A 5,247-nucleotide genomic window follows, 5' to 3' on the forward strand; every position below is an offset into this window, starting at 1 on the left:
AGTAGTAGTAGTAGTAGTAGTAGTAGTAGTAGTAGTAGTAGTAGTAGTAGTAGTAGTAGTAGTAGTAGTAGTAGTAGTGAGTTGAAGTTCACAGGAACCTTGTGGAGTAATACGAAATATATACAGAGAGTTCGGGCTAAATTTAACGACTTTTATGTCTCCCTCTTTCAAGAACAGCTTGATGTGTTGGTGAACAGTCACTGGCGTTGGAGAGCATAAAAGATTAAAGCTGTAGTTGAGAATAAGTTAACTGACAAGGAGTACTGAAAGCCGTCATATAAGTCAACGTCGAATCAACTACGCTATTGTATATGCGGTGAGCGACAAAACAGCAGCGCCAGAGTTTCTCATATCCTAAAAAACAGCTACTGTAATATTTATACACAATTATATCAAAAGATAGCAACATCGAATTTGAAACGAAAATATACAAATACCGGAACACGTCCATGAAACCTTTACTTCGTACGAGCTAACGATAGAATATCTCTTCTGTCGTTCGATCTTCCAGAATAAGCAATTAAATTAGTCCCCCAAAGAGGTAACATTGATCTCCTCTTGTAAAAACTACAACTTCAAGAAACACTTAACTTGAAACATATTTAATAATAATTATATCAAAGTTACTTTAGCTTGTTACAAACTTATTTCAACTTTTAAAAACAAATATTTTCAAGTGCTGACTTTGCTCGTGATCCCAGTGTTACACACGTCCAGTTATAGTTCAAACAATCCGCTTATTTTGAATTAGTTTGGCTAATTGTTATTCTGAACAATATCCCTTGATAGTCGAAGCTTATACAATTCTCTTCAAAGCAGAATTTTCTCTTCTGTAAAATTATTCTTATCAGAGCTTCTCATATAGTTATTAGAAACGAACGTTCATGCGATCATTGATATTTCTATTTAGTCACGTCTTTTAACGGACTAATTGGAAAATGTTCTCACATCAACAGGAAGTAGACGTTAAAGTAGACACTGTCTAATAAAATTACTTTTACATATACATATCAAAGCAACGAAAGAATGACAATTATTAATGTCTTTGGTGTCTTATGTGTGTGTATAGTAAATAATAATAACAAAACATTAATAACAGCACCAACAACAACAATTATTATTATTTAAATAAGAATAACAGCTACACCCATAACAACACCAACGACAATAATAATAATAATAATAATAATAATAATAATAATAATAATAATAATAATAATAATAATAATAATAATAATAATAATAATAATAATAATAAAAATAATAATAATAATAATAAAAATAAAAATAAAAATAATAATAATAATAATAATAATAATAATAATAATAATAATAATAATAATAATAATAATAATAATAATAATAATAAGGCCAATAGACCAGATATAGTTGTCAAAGATCATGAAGGAAAAAAATGCTTTCTAATTGATGTATCAATACCAGCAGATGACAACGTTTCCCTAAAAGAAATGAAGAAACTTTCAAAATACAAAGACCTGGAAATAGAGGTAACTTGAATGTGGAATCTAAAAACAGAAGACAATTCCTATTATAGTAGGTACCTCAGGTATAATAAAAACATAAACATAAACATAAAAATAAACATAAAAATAAACATAAACATAAACATAAACATAAACATAAACTCTGATGACTGGATGTTTAAATTCCAAATAAGCCGTGCAGAGAAAAGTCGTGTAGGTAAAATCTTTTCCCTACACGTCTTATTTGGAGTTAGAATTTTCAATCTCCTTACTCATCTATAGAGGAAAGTCTCTAAATCCTCTCACATATTTTCAAATAACCGTTATAGACTTTAGTTTTAGTTAATATCTAACTGGATTCACACATATCTTTCTTTTTCATAAGGATAAATATGAATCTCCTAGATTCTATTCCACTTTTTCTTTTCTCACCTCCTTTGTAAAAAACTTTGTTTATACTTCTTGCACTGTGATATATAATTAATTTAATTTAATCTGATTGATTTAATTAATTAATTCTATTCAAACATGAATTTGCATGATTTTTGAAACGATCGTTTGCATGAATTAAAATTCTTATATATCTTAACACCTTCTCTTCTCCATTTTTATCAAAATTGTTGTTTTATGGGATTTCTTTTCACAAATTCACAACACACTATATACAAGTGTGTGTGTGTGTGTGTGTGTGTGTGTGTGTGTGTGTGTGTGTGTGTGTGTGTGTGTGTGTGTGTGTGTGTGTGTGTGTGTGTGTGTGTAAACACACACACGAGCACATTCTTAGTTTAAATTCTACCGAGATTATTATTTTTTGCCCTGACAGATGTCAAATGGTTAAAGGTCATTGCTTCCTCAACTTTTTAACACCTTCTTTAGAATTCTTGTTGTTCCTAACAAATCTATTTACTGTAACAGCCCGGTTCCGATGGGAATTCTTAGCTTCTTAAACCATGATTCCAACTAACCGTTCCCAGTGCACCAGCCACAATCGGTTCCACGTCTACGAGCCTGATTCTCCTTAGTTTTCTGATTTCCCACTTTAGCTCCTGATATTTCATCCGTCTTTACATTCTGAGTTCAAATTCCACCTAGGCTGACCTTGCCTTCATCCTTTTCTGGGTCAATGAAATAATTATCAGTTGAACATTTGGGCCAATGTGACCGACTAGTTTCCTCCCCAAAGATTTTAGGCTTGTGCCGTAGTAGAAAGAATCTTATAATAATTCTGCTTGTCATTCTGTTACTTAGCCCGTCCATAACGCTTTCACGTGATTAGAGAAAAAGAGAGAGAAAGAAAAGAGAGAGAGAAAAGACGGAGAGAGAAGCGTCCATGGCATGAGGTAGAGGGAACGTAATTGTAACGCTTTCACGTGATAAGTTGAAGGGAAATAGAGAACAAGAGGAAGAAAGAAAAAGGAGAGAGAAAAAGAGGAGAATAAAGCGAAGAGTGAGACAGAAAGAGAAAGAAAGAAAGAGAGAGACAAAAAGACGGAGAAAAATAAAGACGGAAAGAGAAGCATCAATGATGTGAGGTAGGGGGACGTAATATTTATTACGTGTTTTAAAAAGTTAGTTGAAGGTAGTGATATAGAGGGGAGTTTTAAAGATAATTGTAGCCAAAGGGTGATGTCTTGATGGTGAGGTTGAAGAAAGGCAGAGATGATGAGATTAAAGAAAGGCAAAGAAAGGAAGAGAGATAGGAGGGAGAGAAAGAGGGGGAGAGAGAGATGATGATGGTGATAGTGATGGTGATGCTGGTGCTGGTGTTGGAGATGGAATTGGAGTTGGTGGTGCAGGTTGTGGCGGTGACTGGATAGTGAAAAGGGCATTTCTTTTAATTGAACTAAGTTATTTTTTATATCACCTATCACTAAAGGCATGCACGTAAGTGCAATTCCGTGAAATATTCACGCTTATTTACGTGGAAGATATATGCAATTTAACTAAAGGTTGTATCATATATACAGCGATATATTTTTTCCCCTGTTTATGGGGAATATGGGAAAATAAGAGGGAATATTTATTTTATGAGTGCTGTGTATTAAGTCTATAAAATTGAGTATAAAGTATATAAAGTGTATATATAAAGTGTATTAAGTAATCATCGTATTCCAATTTCTTTCTCTTTTCAATGAGTAGCAGACAAGCGACTATCTTTCCATACAGACACAACACAGGCTACACTTTCAGGATTTTTGGGGATAAAGTTTTCAGAAATAACCCAAAAGGTTGACCATTAATTCCGTGAAATATTCACGGGTCCTACTAGTTATTATTATCATTGCTAAGGAGGCGAGCTGGCAGAATCGTTATTTCGCCTGCCGTTACGTTCTGAGTTTAAATTCCGCCGAGGTCGACTTTGCTTTTCATCCTTTCGAAGGTCGATAAATTAAGTACCAGTTACGCACTAGGGTCGATGTAATCGACTTAATCCCTTTGTCTGTCCTTGTTTGTCCCCTCTATGTTTACCCCCTTGTTGGCAATAAAGAAATAAGAATTGTTAGCACGCCGGGCAAAAGGCTTGGCGGCATTTCGTTTGTCTTTACGTATTGAGTTCAAATTCCACCGAGGTCAAGTTTACTTTTCAATCTTTCGAGTTCGATAAAATAAGTAACAGTTGAACACTAGAATCGATGTAATCGATTTACTCTCTTCCTTAAAACTGCTGGCCTTGACCCCAAATCTGAAACCATTATCATTGTTGTTGTTGTTGTTATATAGCAAGCCCAATATTAGCACGAACATATATAACAATAATTCTTTTCTACTTTAGGCACAAGGCCCGAAATTTTGGGGGAGCAGGCCAATCGATTAGATCGACCCCAGTACTCAACTGTTATTTAATTTATCGACCCCGAAAGTATAAAAGGAAAAGCCGACCTCGGTGGAGTTTGAACTCAAAACGTAAAAACAGACGAAATACTACTAAGCGGTCCGCTAACGTTGTCGCCAGATCGCCACCGTTGTATATAGTAATAATAATGTCTATAAGTGTAACAGCAACATTGATAACAACAATGGCCGAGATGAAAAATAGATACAACGAAAATATTTGAATATGTACAGAAACCTTGAAATCACTTTGGTATACTAAGAGTGAACTCTATATAGTAAGATCGATAAGGTGTTCACGTCTACCACAGCTTCCACCGAAACCAAAACAAGTAATTAAAGTACCAAAAAGACGGAGGAGGCGGTATATAAAGATAATGAAGATCGTGAAGATAATGGCGTTGGGGAAGAAAAATGATGTGAGAAAGAGGTAAAGGAAGAGAACTGCTTTTCGTTTTATTTGATAATATCGGAGATAGAACTACTCTGGAGAATAAATGTATATGGCAGCTTTTCTTTAATAATATCTAAAATTATATTTAAAGACTATATCTTGAAGAACTAATAGAGATAACTAGGTTTAGAGTAATAGAGGCCATTGTAGTAGCGATAGAATAGTTAGAGATGAAAAACAGTACGTCTGCGTTTAGTAATTGAAGCCTGTTGAGAGATTGAATCTTTGATAATTGCTAGAATTGTATTGCTTTGAATGTGATTTACGGTGTAGCAGCAGTTTCGTTCCCTACATGACAGCAGTATTCCAACGTGGATTTTATTACACGGTATAGGGTTACTTACTGACAAGGGTTAAATAGTTTCCTGACCCTAAAAAATAATCCTCCTTTATATGCACTTATAATCCTGTTATATATGTGTGTACATATATATGAGTGTGTATGTGTGTGTGTGTGTGTGTGTGTGTGTGTATGTG

This window comes from Octopus bimaculoides, chromosome 6, assembly GCF_001194135.2.
Source record: "Octopus bimaculoides isolate UCB-OBI-ISO-001 chromosome 6, ASM119413v2, whole genome shotgun sequence".
NCBI lineage: Eukaryota > Metazoa > Mollusca > Cephalopoda > Octopoda > Octopodidae > Octopus > Octopus bimaculoides.